Genomic DNA, 15,508 nt, shown 5'->3' on the forward strand with positions numbered 1-15,508 from the left:
AAGAGAGGAGGACAAGAAGGAGGGGGAGGAGGAGGACAAGGAGGAGGAGGAGACAACTAAGTGACATTGAACACTTGTGTGTTCTCCCAAGAGACCTTTGGAAGATAATTTGAGTATAAGTACTTTATTTGGAAAGCAACTCCAGAAAATATAGTGAGGAGTCTGAACATAGGAAGGATAGAATTACAAATTATAAAGATGATTATAAATGATTATATAATTATAAAGATGATACAATTATGGAGTGTATTGCTGCTGAGGCCTCAGTTCCTCTGGGGACATTGTAAAAGGCAGGATAGCATGCACCTCAAAATTATTCTAGGGGTGAAGAAAAGGAGTCTTTCACTTTTGAGGGTAATCACTGCCCAGCACTCCTGGCCTGCCCTGCCTGTCTGGCAAGCTGTTGGAGCAAAGCGAATCCTGGTGGGAAGCCAAAGACATGGCCAGGACAGTACACTAAAGCCAGCGAAGGGATAGGGGCTGTGGGAGTAGCCCCACAAGCATCTGCCACACAAGAAATATGGTTCAGCTTTGAATGGTGAGCAGCACTGGGGAAAGTACTCAAATTAGACTTATTTTGCTTTTTTTTTTGTTGGCCAGTTCAGCCCATCCCTGGGTCAGGGCTGGTGTGACATGTGGTGCTGCGGATCAAACTGTGGTCCATGTGCTGCCTAAGTTTGCCTAATCAGGTGCTTTAGACTGCTGAGCTATCTGGCTGGCCCTTATCTTGCTTTTTAAAAAGTAAGAAAATGATTCCTCCCACTACCTCCATGCATGCATCTCAACATTCCTTTTAGATGACTGATACCTCAGGACCTAGCACTAAGTAAATCTTCAAGATTGCTTAAGGGATTACTACATCTGGAAGTGTGTTGATATCAATTAATTAATGAATAATATTATCTCTCACTTCGTATTCTCCAGTAGAGTCACATTGGCAAGAAAAGTAAACGGCAATAATGAAAGTCCTGAGAAACCCACAGCAAGTAACTCTTAATTGATCTATCTGAATGCTGAAGTTGATAAGAGCCAGTCATCACTGGAACCTTATTTTCTATTGGGAAAGTTTTAGCAAACAGTATGAAAATAGGGACAATACACAGGCACTCTGTTGTGTGCTACATTTTAGTAATAAAATCTAGAGGTGGCTGAGTTGTGAGTTTTATTTTATTCTGTGTTAAGGTTTTGAAAAGAATTATGGCAGCGTTTCCAATTGAAAGGGAAACCAGCCAGCCTCACAGATTTCAAAGAATCTATGATGGAAGAAATAGCCCATAAGTGGGTCAGGAGCAATCTCGTCCATTAATCATCCCTTGTCCACTATATACACATGCTGGGTGCCAAGACAGCCATGGGACTAGTCAGAGGGAATGTGCTTTTCTAAATTTACTTCTCAATGTAGAAGTCTAAATAGATGGGCTCATGAACATTTTGCATTTGTGTGAGAAAGTGGAGCAAGACAAAGCATTATGGGCCTAACTTGAAGTAGGAAAGGCAACTGTAACGATCACACTCTCCTGCTTGTACATCCAGCAGTGTCTCAATGACTGATATTTAAGTATATCTGCCATTAGATATATCATACACATTGCAAGTTTGATGTATTTGAGATAGAATGCCTAGATTTTGCCCATGTGTCCACATTTAGCTTATTTATGACTTTACCATCTGCTCATCCTTGGGTTAAAACTCTAAGAGTTACTTTCATTACTGGTTTCGCTGAGCTTTTTGGTGTAGTCAACAGGTGAGTAGCATTTGTTCTTCTTCTGAAATATTCCCAGAAGGGAGCCACTTCTCAATACTACTGCGACAGCCACCCTGGACACAGCCACTGTCATCTCTCACTTTGGTCCCTCTAAACAACCCTGGGTTTCATTCCCATTTGCTCTTGAGTCTCTGAAATCCTTTCTCCACACAGTGGAATCACAGAGTGATTCTCTGGGAGTTTAAATCAGATTGTGTTACTCATCTGTTGAACATTCTGAAATGCTTTCCTCTGCATTAAAAATAAAGGCAGGACTCCTCTCCCACACCTGCGAAGCTTCACACTATCTGGTCCCTGCATTTCATTGTTAGTTGTTAACTAACTAACTAACCTGAAAAGACAAAAAAAAAAAAAAAAGTACAATTTTTCATGATGCCCTGCGTCAGCTGTGCTCATATGGGTACATTTTCTGCTCCATTTGGGCTTGGCTAGGGCTGCATGTACATCATTAAGTTAGGAACTCAGCTGGGGATGAAATATCCAAATTGGCTTGACATACATGTCTGGTCCTTGAGCTCCAAAGGCTGCCTGAGTCCCTCCCTCTCTGCATGGCCCCACAGCATTCAGAGGTCAACCTCAAGCTTCTTTTCTCAGCTAGAACCTGAATCTTAAGAAGATAACAATGGAAGTTTCCAGGAACCTTAAAACCATGGCCAGTGGTGGCAAACCACTGCAGTGTGGTATGCAGTAACAAAACCAGGGGGATTTGTTATATCAAATGCTGTAAAAGGTTTGGCATCACTAGCCTAGACCATAGAGTCAGGCCCATGACCTTCTATTGGTCTAAGCAAGTCACAAAGCCAGGCCAGACTCAAGAGGAGACAATGTAGACCTTCATCTTTACTGGAGGAGAGGCACCAGTGTATGGGAAAGGAAAAAATTTATGGTGGACATCTTTGAAAATAACTTTCCACTTCTCCATATCCCTGCAGTTGAATTAATTCTCTCCTTTTCTTCACCCTGCCCTAGCCATATGTGTCATCTTTATCAATCTAAAAAAAAATCAAGAGATTGCCAGCTTCCTCTACCCCTACTCTCCAATGTTCCCTTGCTCATCTTTTAGACTACACTTTCTGTATTTCAGCTAGGACCAGGGCTTCACCAAATGCACACTCCATTACACAGGCTCATTTGAGGCTACCTGCAATCATGTGACTACACACTGGGATGGAATGCCAGGGAAGTTGTAGTGAATTCTCCATAAAAGATGGCAGCTGTCTCTCTGTTGGCCCCATTATTCCTCTGTCTTGTGCTCCTTTGTCTGGTTGAAACACAGAGGGTCATGGAGAAGGAACTGAGAAAGCAGCAAGAGCAATAGCCTTGAGGAGGGAGAATATCTGGAGTACAAGCAGAGTAAAGGTCAAGGGACTTAGAAGTGGCCACAATGGCCCTCTCTATGGAGCTTCTGTGTTTGTGTGGTGGTTAAGTTTGATTGTGTCAACTTGATCACTTGAAAGCCATGAAGGGGATTAATAAAGCACACTTCTGGGTGTGTCGAGGTGGGTGGGGGAGGTGTGACCCTGGGTCTATGTCTGATCCCTCACCCTTTTCTGTCTGGTGCTGTTCTCTTACTGTGCTTCCCAAACATGAACTGAACATCTTCACCTTGGGAGCCCGCTGACTATGCCCTGAATTCCCTACAACTGTGAGCCAAATTAAACCTTCCCACCTTTAAATTGAGGGTGTCAGATATTGTGGCAGAGAGACCACACAGATGACAAATCCAGTGTGGCTCTTCATCCCAATGAAATGGGAAACCATGGTGAAGCTCTGAGGAGAGAATGAGAAGGCTTTCTGTACACTGTGGAATCACTCTGGGTACTGTATGAGGAAAAGACCATGGGAGGGCAAAGGCACAAAAGCAAGAGATTAGTTAGGAAGTTTTGTGTAGAGATAACAGTGGCATAGGCCAGGGCATCAACCATAGAGATGGTAAGAAGGGAGAGGGAATACAGAGAAAGGAATAGGCTGGGAAAACACTAACATGGGGCAAAGAAGACACAGCTGCAACTTTAGACCTAGCAGGACCTTAGGAGTTGAGGGATGGAGTCACTCAGATACTGAGAGTGCCATACTCAGGTGAGCTCCAGATCTGAGTCAGAACAGGCAGGTGGGGGGATTTTCAAAGAAAACATTGAGCACTTAGATTGTAAGAGAGACATGCCTCATGAGAGACATTTCCAGAGCTGCAGAAGGAGGAACCTGGGCCCTGACCCTGGATTCTCTGTAGTCCTAACCAAGATAGAGGTAAAGGATGCCTGAGCATAGTCTGGCTAGACCCTAGATCTGGTGCTGAGGCTGTGCATGTGGAGGAGCAGGCCTAGGTGGTAGGCATCCTGCCAGGGCCACAGTGAGCTGTAAGCTTGTTTCCACTTTTGCTGATGAGGTAGGGAAACTGGAATTAGGAGAGTATCTCCAATATTATCCCTCCAATCTCATTTTCCTCATTGGAATAATAGCTGGGTTCCAGAAATTCTCTCCAGACCCTTATTGTACATAATCCCAGCAATTCTAAGTCAGTCTTTCAATTAGTCATATACCTATTGTTTTGGACCAGCTTTTGATCTTCAGAAAATGCAACCTTCTGGCCTTCCCCAAAACCATTTTTTTCCCCTTTCTTGGCCTCTTCCCTCACAAGACTGAAAGAGAACAAATACACTTCATTTCATGTGACCCAAGTTATCCTAAAGGATAAAGAGGCAATCTTAGGCATCAAGAAAGATGCTTTTTTTCTTCTGGACTTAGAAAGCTACTGAAAACCCTCTACACTGTGTGTGCTCCACCATGTTTAGCAGAAGTTGAACGCCTTTCCCGCCCTCTTCTCCAGTCATCTTCATGTCTCATTACAATGTGCACCAAAGCTTGAGGATGTGCTAGAACCTGAGCTGAGAGGACTGAGTGCTTCTCCAGTCATCCAGCCTCCTCCCAGGAAGCCAGTGGTCTTTAACATGTAGTCCTTGGGCTTGACATTAGCATCATCTAGGAGCATATTAGAAAGGCATATATATATCCTTGTGTCATAATCCAGTCCTACAGGGTCAGAATCTCTGTGGCAGAAGCCCAACCATCTGTGCTAACAAGTCCTCCAGGCAATTCTGATGCTCTCTCAAGGATGAGAATCACTGTGGTATGCAGACACACATGAGCCACACACACATTTTGGTCATACAGAATAAACCAGTTCTCCTAACTTGCCGTATTCTATTTTTATCCCTGGACTTTAATTCAGCTCCTTCTACTACTTGAAATTCCTCCTAGCAATGTCCGCCTCTCACGCCTTCTAGACCAGCATGGTCATCACTCCCCTTAGGAGGCCTGGCACAGATGAGGTGTGAGAGACCTGCCCTTCCTGTGGGCGTCTACTAGGGTACTTAATGCATTGTTTCACCACTGTGTACTTGCTTCCTGGCCAGTCTCAGTTACTTTTCTCTCATTGCTGGGACAAAAATACTCAACATCCAGAATTAAGGAAGGAAAGGTTTATTTAGCTCAGTTTGTGGAGGTTTCCCTCCATACTCAATGAATGAGTAAATGAGTGTATCTCATTAATTTTAAGATACAACTTTTAATATTCTAAGTCTTAATCAATAGCATACCTCTGTTTCATTAGTGGCATGTTTTGTCTTTTAAAAAGACATAAAATGATGTGTTTTTCAATTATATGGCATCTTACATTTGAGGAAATGTACTATAAGGAATTTCAGGGAAGCCTAGAGAATAATGGAGAGTCTGGCTGGGGGAAAAGAAGATACCACTGGAAACAGGGTGTGCAGGGAAGATGTCACAGAGAGGGTGACATTTAAAGACAGATGTGAGGGAAGGGATTGATGAGAAGACGGGGTACAGGAAGAGCATTTCATGTGGAAGAACCAGCCAGGGCAAAGGTCCAGGGGTGAAGACAATGCCTCGTGTTTTGTTGATGGATTGAGAAGAGCGCCTAGGACAGCATCCAATAAATGTCCTTCAGTGTTTACCTAATGGACTTATCCATTGGTAAGGGAGCAGAACTTTTAGAACACTATGACTACAAGGTCTTGTAACTTCATGCACAAGCTGGCATGAGGGACTCTGGAAATGAAAGAGAACAAGTATAAATGGAGGAAACATTATTTTGTAACTCTGGTATTCCAGACCTTAGAGTTCATGATGAAGACACAGAGATGTATTAAATGTGATCTTTAAAGAGTTCTTAGCTAGCAGAGAAAATAGAAGAACCACATCATAATTCAATAATATGGAAATTTATTACTATAGCCACTGAAAAAATAAAAAAGAGCAGTGCCGGGCTGGGGGGATAGCTCAGCAGTCTAAGTGCCTGCCTGGCAAGCATGAGGACCCAAGTTCGATCCCCAGCACTTCCTGCCATGCCACCACCAGAATCCCAGGTACACCGTGCTGTCTACTGAGTCCAGGAGCAGTAGCACATACCTGTAATCTCAGCACTGGGGAGGCTGAGACAGGAGAATCGCTATGAGTCTGAGCTGTGGAGTGAGAACTTAAACCAAATTAATTAATTAAAGATTTTTTTAAAAAACACACAAAACAGTGCTATATCTGTGGTTATGTGACCACCCATGAAGGGCCTATTTCAAATTTCATTTCTTGGAGCAAAGTAATGGGGAATCTTTTGTCTAGCAATTGAGTTGAATTATTAAGCTGTAAAGCATACAGCTACTATGTTGTTTTTAGATCTTAATCTTTTGTCAAGTCTCCAATTGTCAAGGCACTTCAGATTTCAGGCCAAATACAGAACATGTTTTGTTTTGTTTGGCTTTTGGTGTTATCGGGGATTGAACTCAAGGCCTTCATGATGAGCTACATCTCCAGCCCTTTATATGTTATTTAGGTTAAATAAAAGTTCTCAAATTAATTTTACCTGTCTCTTTTTATACTTTAATGAGCACTACCATAACACTGCATGTGCTTTGCATTACCCTTCTGTTAGGAATGCAAGTATTCCTCAGTTACCTGCTTGCCTGCCTGTCTAATGACTGTTCAGACTTAGGGTCTGCCGATTGGAATTACAGGCCATGTGCAGACTTACTAAGCAGGGGTGGGAGCAGCAGTGTGGCTTTCTAGTAGCCTCTTCTCCAGTACAAAACACTTCTTCACTCTGAATATGGTAACGCACATGCAGCATAAAATTCCTCTTAGTGACCAATTCCTCTAAGGACCTAGTTGGATCATGAAACAAAGAACATCTGAATTGCTTTCCAGATTTCTGTGATGAAACAGGGGCTGTGTGTCAGTGGTAATGACAAGTTAGCACGCCTCACTTAACAAATACTCAACCCCACCCTGAACCCACCTGTCTGGCCAGGGCCCTCCCATATGTCTGTCCTGGTAAGGCATTAAGGTAAAAGCACGGCTTGACACCAGTGCTTCTGAAATGGCAGGACAAGGGCTGCAACTGCTGCAGGGAACGAAATCGTCCCATGCACGGAATCAGTTACTGAGATTCAAGTTGATTTGAAGTATTTTTTATGCTAAGTATTTTTAAATGAATGTAAATATTGAAGTAAAAATGAGCAGTTGTGTCCTGGAAAAGGTCTATTTGACTGGATAAGGTACAGAGTGAGAAAGACAAGTGGCTCTCGCTTCCATTTTGGTTGGCCTAAAAAGAGAGTATGTAAGTTCATTTTGTGTTGCTATAACCAACGCATGAAGCTGGGTGATTTACAAAGGGCTTCTGGGGAGGTCTCAGGCCATGAATGAACAGAAAGGCAAAGCAGGCACAGGGAGAAGACAGCATTTGCAAGGGAGGTGCTGGGCTCACTTCATAACAACCACACTTGGGAGAACCACTCTTAGGAGAATTTTTATTTTTTTTTTCAGGACCGGGGATCAAACTCAGGGCCCTGTGCTTACCTCAGGCACTTATACCACTGAGGTATCTCCCCAGCCCCTTAGGAGAACTTCTTAATCCTTTCAAAGATACCAGACTCCTATTGGTCTAGTTCTTCCTAAAGCTCCATCACTCTCAACTCTGTTACAAAGGGGACAAACTGTACAAAAACCACAGCAGAGATACAGAATCAGCCTGTAGAATGCAGTGCCCTTCTCCACTGTATATGTTGCCTTACACAGGGCCTGAGTCTTATCTCCACCACATTCAGCTCATCTATAGTGAATATTTCTGCACCAGCCTCCCCCAGCTACCACTCAAATCACTGGGGACACTACAAGCACACTCCTGTAGGGCTTCAATCTCTTGAGGCTTTGATATCATTGGTTTGATGTGCACTTGGGACTGCATAAGCACTCCCAGCACCTCCAAAGGAACTCCCACTTGACAGATGACAAAGAAGAGACAGGAAGTGAATAGTTGAATAAGGTGGCAATAAAGGGCCAGGAAGATAGCTCAGCACAAGGTCCTAAGTTCAATCTGTGGTGCGGTGAAAAAAAAAAAAAAAAAAGGTGGCAGTAAAGTCAGGCTATATAAATTAGGCTAGACTTTTTCCAAACTAAATGTGCACAAGCACCCTGAATATCTTTTTTAAGTACAAGTTCTGAGGTTATAGGGCTGGGCCTGTGGCTGAGATTTTGTGTTTTCTGGCTAACTGTGATGCTGCACACAGGGCTTTCGGCAGCACATGGCTCCGATGCTTTGATCTAGGCTGTTACCTGCAGGAGTTGCAGTCCTGGTCCTTCCCTGGTCATCTAGAGACAGAGCTCTTCTGACTACTCCAGCCAGGAGAGGCATATTCTGCCCAGTCAAGCAACCAGAGTGGTTTCTTTGTTCTAGGCCTGAAGTCCTTCACACACTCCAGGGCCACTTACAAGGGATGCGTTTCTCTCTGTCTGTCTCTGTCTGTCTGTCTCTCTCTCTGTCTCTGTCTCTGTCTGTCTCTGTCTCTCTCACTCTCTGTCTCTATCTCTTGTCTCTCTCTCTCTCTCTCTCTGGTCTCTGTCTCTGTCTGTCTGTCTGTCTGTCTGTCTGTCTCTCTCTGTCTCTCTTGTCTCTTTCTCTCTGGTCTCTGTCTCTGTCTCTGTCTCTGTCTCTCTCTCTCTCTCTCTCTCTCTCCATCGCTTCACTCTCTCTCTCTCTCATCTCTGTCTCTGTCTCTGTTTGTCTCTGGTGTCTGTCTGTCTGTCTCTCTCTCTCTCTCTCTCGTCTCTGTCTCTGTCTCTCTCTGGTCTCTGTCACTCTGTCTCTGTCTCTGTCTCTCTCTGGTCTCTGTCTCTGTCTCTGTCTTTCTCTGGTATCTGTTTCTGTCTCTCTCTCGTCTCTGTCTCTGTCTCTGTCTCTGTCTCTGTCTCTCTCTGGTCTCTCTCTCTCTCTCTCTCTCTCTCTCTCTCTCTCTCTCTCTTTCTCCACCCCTCTCCCCCTCTCTGCCATCTTTGTCTTCCTAGAGACCCAGCCCTTGGTAGGTGCTTGAAACCCTCCAAAGTCAGCCTTCTGTCTCTCATTCCCACACTTTCTCAAGGCTCCCTCCCTCTGCCTGGCTTAGGCTGGCTGTCTTCCCCCACTGTGCCTGGTGCGGCCGGTAGTGGGCGCACTGGAGCTGGTCCTTCTTTGGTCCCCTGTGGCGTGGGGCACGTCCAGGAGCTTGCGTTCCTATCCACTGAGCAACTGCTAGACCCGGAGTGCTGCGTGGGGTGTACAGTGCGGGTGAGGTTGCTGCAGCTTTCATGCCTTCGGGTGGCTCTTCCCCGACTTTCAAAGGGTGACTTCTGCCCCTCCTCAGCGTCCCTCGGGAAAGAACTCCGAGTAGCTTGGACAGATGCCCAGGTCCTGGGAGCAGAGGCTGGCGCGTACTTCCTCCTCCGCACTCCGCCCGCCGTCCTCCGCACCCAGACAAAAGCCCGAGGAAGGGATGAGCTCGGTTTCGGGGTGTCCTCGAGGTTTATCTTTAAGATACATATATTCTTCCCTCATCCACAGCTCAGGCTGCGTTCCGGCCCACCCCAACTCCGCCGGCCAGGCGCTCCCAGGTTCCGGCTCATCAAGTCTGTGCCGGTTCGCTGGAGCCCCATCTGGCCCTGACCGCGTGGCCAGAGGCGCGCCCCATCTGTGCGCCCCGGAGCCCCGGAATGTGTGCGCGGCGGGGGCTCTGGGGCGCAGGACTCGCGTGTGGGTTCGGGGCGGTCAGGGCTTTGGCTGATCTGGGGCTGCTGTCTTGGGTCCAGATTGCTGAGAGTGTGGGTGGCTCGCAACCTCCACGGACTCCGCTGCTGGATGTGACGGCCTTAGGGACTTAGGCAGTCCTGGGGCAGACCCATAGATGTGGGCCTTGATGCGAGGTCCAACCTGGGCTGCTGGGTCAGAAAGCCTCTACTAGATACAGCCCTGCGGCTGGGCCTGGGGAATCTGACACGGAGCTGGGAGGCAGGAACACCCCAAGTTTCCATTTGAATACGAATTTTCAAAAAGCCCTAATGGTCGCCACAAAGCAAAAAATAAATAAATAAATAAATAAAAATTAAAATTAAAAAATCTATCTATCTATCTATCTATCTATCTATCTATCTATCTATCTATTTTTTTTTTTTTTGAAGGGAACATCCGGAGCGACTGGGTGCTTCTCAGGAGTGGGCCTCCCACAGTTCCTACCCTCCTCTCTTCTAGAAAAGGGAGAGATTGGCCGAGGCCATCAGGTGCGCCTGCAGACCCCGACTCCTTCGCCCCGGCAGCGGGGACAGCGGGAGGGTCCCGGACCCCTGGCAGCCTGTGGGACGGGAGACGGGCGCCGCACTAAGGGCCCCTAGCTTGTCCCTAGAGACTTCCATTGTGGAAGACGATTCCCTCTACCGCGGAAAAAGCCTTCAGCTCCCGCCCCTCCCCAAATTGCGAAGGGAGATTGGATGAAGCCAAACAAAACCCCAGAATCAAGCTCAGAGCTCTTACGGCCCTGGACGTCCTCAGCAAGTGGAGGTAGGACTTTGGATCCCTCTTAGTTTTTCCTGGCGCTTACTTAGCCTGGAGATTCCAGCCGAGGGCCGCCACGGGGTCAGTCCACCCTCCCTCGGTAGCAGGGCCGGAACCTCTGGGATCCAGAAAGTCCCCTTGCATGAAGTGTGCGCCCTATGCTGTGTATTGTCCGCACTTTCTGCTCCACTTGGCCGGATCCGAAGCCACTGTCCGGTCAGAGAGTCTCGCACCGGCCCAGAGACTGTCAAGATCCCACTGCGGCGAGATCCCCGCTCCTGTATGCAGTGTCCATCCTCCCCTACAACACTGCATACTAACTGCTGGGCGCTTCGGGGATTTCCCTTGCTTGAGGAAGCGGCTGTGACCGGTAAGAGGCAAAAAAGAAAACGAACAAAAGAGAGTAGTGAACCCTTTGTAGCAGGTCAACTTCTTCTCTCTTTAATACTATCTTTAACATCTCCCTCAGCCTCTTAGCTTTTCCCAGAACTAGGAGGTATGAGAGGACCTAGACGGTATAATGCCAAAAATCTGTCTGCATTTTTTCAAGTTCTGTTGCGTGATTTGCGAAGTGTTCCTGGGGCATAAGAGCACTGAAGACGGTCCCCGAGGAGCGGAAGGACAAGTTCTCTGCCAGAAACTTTTTCCTCCTATTCCTACACACAATCCCTTTGACACCCGATACGAATTTCTCGCGGTTCGCTTTGGTAAGTTTCACACTCTCTCAGATCTAGCACCTCCTGGCGTTGGAGCTGACGCGGACCTCACCTTTGTAACCTGGCAGGGATTTTAGCTCCCTTCTCTGTACACAGAACAGCTGCACGGATGAACCAGGGAGCCCAGGCAGGTGCCAGACTCAGGAACTGGAGCTTAGGGCGCCTGCAGCTAGTCACCAGGCAGAAGCGCTGTGACCCCTCCCAGCGCAGAAGCTGTCAGGCCTGGAGTTTGCAAAAGGCATGGGGTAGGGTGGGCGCCCTGAGCCCTGAACACCCGGGCCTGCCTAGCACACTGTAGTCCCCAGCTAATGCTGAAGTCTGTGTGTTTTGAGCAGACTTTTGCATGTTCACTATTGCATTTTAATAACGGAAGTCTCTGTATTTTCCCCCTCATAGGAGACGCTCAGTACTTCTGTACTTCAGGCCCTGAGACTTGGGGCTGTCAGGCCTGAAGGCTTCCCTTAGACAGGCTTCTTCAAGACTCTCCTTTTGGCGTTATTCCTAGGGTATCTTGCCGTGTCTTATCAAATACATGGACAAGTCACAGACTTAGGGCCTGGAGCACCTGAAACATTCCAGCTGCTGCACGTCAGATGCTTCTACGGGGACCCACAAGCTCTCAGGGCCACGGGGCCACGCTCTGCTCTTGCTGTTACTATGCATTTTGCTTAATTCCAAACACATCTCCAAAGCAGTATACAAGTAACTCCAGATACATAATTCAAATAACGAGGAACTGCTGGGATACATCCTAAAAGAGATTTGAAAGACTTGAAGTATCTGAGAATTCAAGTAGCAAACTATTTTACATGAACCTCAGCTTATCTAGCCACAGGTCCATAGCGTACTTATTTCTTAGGGAGAAAACTTCAATAATTTTTTTAAACAGAAAAATCCTCATAGAATCCTTGTTCTCATTCCACATAAAGGTCACCTGCCCACACGGAACAAGATCTGGCTTACTGCTAAAAGGAAGAGCAAATTGTTCTAAAACCTTAGCGTTTGAAGCTAGTGACAAATCCTCAAAACTGGAAGGAACAGTTTCCAAATTACTAGTTGAAATAAAAAAAAATAGATTTCCTAGCTACTGAATTTCTGATGAATGATCTACCTGGCCTCTTAATATCCACTTATCAGAATTTGCTATAAGATTCTATTCCCCTTGTTTAAATTATTTGCTTTAAATGAATTCTTAAGAGACTTTCTTTAGTACTTGGTAAGGACATAGCCAATGAAAAGGCCAATATTCCAGGGTCTTTTTCTCTTTATTATTAACCCTTTTTGTAAAGACAACCTAACCTTTATTTCATTCAATGAAATATGGGGGAAAACAAATGAGGAAGTATAGGAAATTACACCCACGCTCTGGCAGCTAAGTATATCGGAAGCCCACACTCAAATCTCAGAGCTTTTCTCAGTATTCTAGCATTTAACAATATGCTTAAAATATTTTTGTGTAACTTAGTTTTCAGTTCTTATCTCCAAACTGCTCCTATCCTAGAGATGATTTCAAAGGTATTTAAAGAGAATAATGAAATAAAAGTTGTTTCATAGTATTCTGAACATATGGTTTTGGTAACTAATAATTCTGATTTGACAACTGTGGGCATCATCTTTGTTTGAGTCAACAGACACATGCTTCTATTGTTCATGAGTACTGTGTGTGTGTGTGTGTGTGTGTGTGTGTGTGTGTGTGTGTGTTGAAGTGGCTTTGGCAGTACTGGGCATGGAGAATTGTGGAAGAGCACATTTTTTATACCACACAAGATAGACCCAAACCTCAGCCATCAAAGTTCAGTTGTAACAAAGGCCAGTCTTCACCTTTTGAGGCTAATAAATATGCTTTTCTAATTACTGTTTGTTTCTTGATTTTCATGCTTTTGTCTCTTGATTCTACAAAGACAAACCTAACTTGAAAAGCTTAATTTTATTTAGAATAAGTTTTGCATATGCCTTTTTTTGTCAGTGCAAAAGAAAGAAATCTTTTTCTTTATACTGCCAAAGAAAGAAATCACATAGAGGTTATTAAAAGTACATATAGTATTGTGGATTTGGGGACCTAATTCCTACATTATTGCAAATTGATAAATATGAAAAGGTAAAGAGTTACATTCTTCCACTGCTCCCTCTATTCAAAAGGTATTTCTTCCATCTTCATTGCATTAGCCTATTTTCTGCCCCATGTTATTTTAATCTGTCCCCTCTTAGAAGATTGGCCTTCTCAAAGAGGTCATCTTTGTCAGTTGTAATCTCTCTTCTGGGATAACTGGCTTCCTTTCCCCCTGTAAATATCTATGTGCATATTTCACCAGGCTTTACCACATCTTCAAGTATATTCTTATTTTCTTCCATCCAAACTGGAAATTCTATGCTTGGACCTTTTCTTCCACTCATATGAAATAACAACCATCTGATGGCCTGCGATTCACAGAGGAGAATTCAGCACGTAAATGTCTGAGTTGAAGCGTGTCTTTAGAAAGACATAGAAGATCCACAGGAGATTCCAAATCCAAGATGCATGGGTTGCACTTATTCCTGACCTACTACACAAGCCCCAGCAGCAACAATCACCTTGCGCCCAGTCCAATGTACCAGGGATCAGTCCAGATTCCCTACAGGGCATATATTTATGTCAGTTTCTCCTACCTTCTCACACTTAGAAATGAGGCCTGGGTTAAATGCTGGCACTTTATTCTTATGTTAAACTACAATTTATAGGAGAGGTTGTTTTCCTTTATCACCTCTGATGATTTTAAGGAAAACAGTATGTCTTTCAGAATGATTCAGTCTTTAACTTTTAAAAATATTTATTTATGTATTTATTTATTTGGCACAGGATCTCACTATACAGCTTCAACTCATAGTGATCCTCCTGTCTCAGCCTCCCCAGCCCTGGGATTATAGGCTTGCACCACCATGGCACAGAATGTACCAGGGATCAAACTCTGGTCCTTGTGCTTGCCAGGCAAGCACTTAGACCACCAAACTTTCTCCCCAGCCCCAACTCAATCTTTAAATTAATATAGGTGGAAGTTGTAGATAGAATTATCTTATTAGAATTGTAAATAAGAATCACTGTCATAAGATCAATACATTAATAGATATTTATAAGTATAAATCAAGTTTCAAATTAAATACAAAAATTAACATTGAATGAATTATACTTTGAAGATAATCCTTCCAGGAAAAAGAGTTAAATGACTCCATACTTTCTTTCCATTCGTTTCAATACTCTCTAGGGTCAATGAGAAGTCAGTTATACCAGGCATGAAAATGAAATATTTTTAAATGAACCACTATATGATTTATAAACCAACTACTACATGTTAAGATCAATGATACTTCCCATGTAATCTTTTATTATAGTAGATGAAGAAAATCAGTTGATTTATTAGCAACCTGTAAGATAAGGTTATTTGTAATAACACATCACGAAAGAAATAGAATATTTAACAGGCATCTCTCCTACTTGTATAAGGGTATTGATTTATCTCTTGCTTTCTAAAGCCCTAAGTATAATGTAAGTAGTAGATACACAATTAACAATTATGACTATTTTAATTTGAATATTTTTTATTTATTGCCTCATTTGACCAAACTATCCATTCACTAGGTATTATCCCATGTTTTTAGACAAGAAAAATGAAAATGTATAAATTCATAGAAGTGATAAATATTGAAATATAAAAATAATTATTTTTGCTCATTAAATTTGGGGCGATGGAGACAAAGAGAGTGAGAAATTCATTTTATAAACATATGCCTATATTTTTACAGTTCTACAACAAAATAAAGCATAATCACTGCTAACATAACAAAATGGAAAACATAGAAATTTTACATTTGCCAGACTAAGTGCTTGCTTATGCAAGTACAGGGGCCAGGGTTCAATCTCTAGCACCACATGCCATGCCGGGCCAGCACCCCCGCCCTCCCGGCACACTGAGCCAATGATGGAGTCCAGGCCTGGTGGTGCACACCTGTAATCCCAGCACTAGGGACGCATAAATCAGGAGGATAACTACCAGTCCAAACTGTGTAGTGAGATCCTGAACACACATACACACAAAAAAAAAAAAAAAAAACTTAAAAAAATTTTACATATGTTACTATTTTTTTGGGGGGAGGGGAACGGGCGATTGAACTCAGGCCCTTGCC

Source organism: Octodon degus, unplaced genomic scaffold (genome assembly GCF_000260255.1).
Source record: "Octodon degus isolate 3935 unplaced genomic scaffold, OctDeg1.0 scaffold00060, whole genome shotgun sequence".
Taxonomy (NCBI): Eukaryota; Metazoa; Chordata; class Mammalia; order Rodentia; family Octodontidae; genus Octodon; species Octodon degus.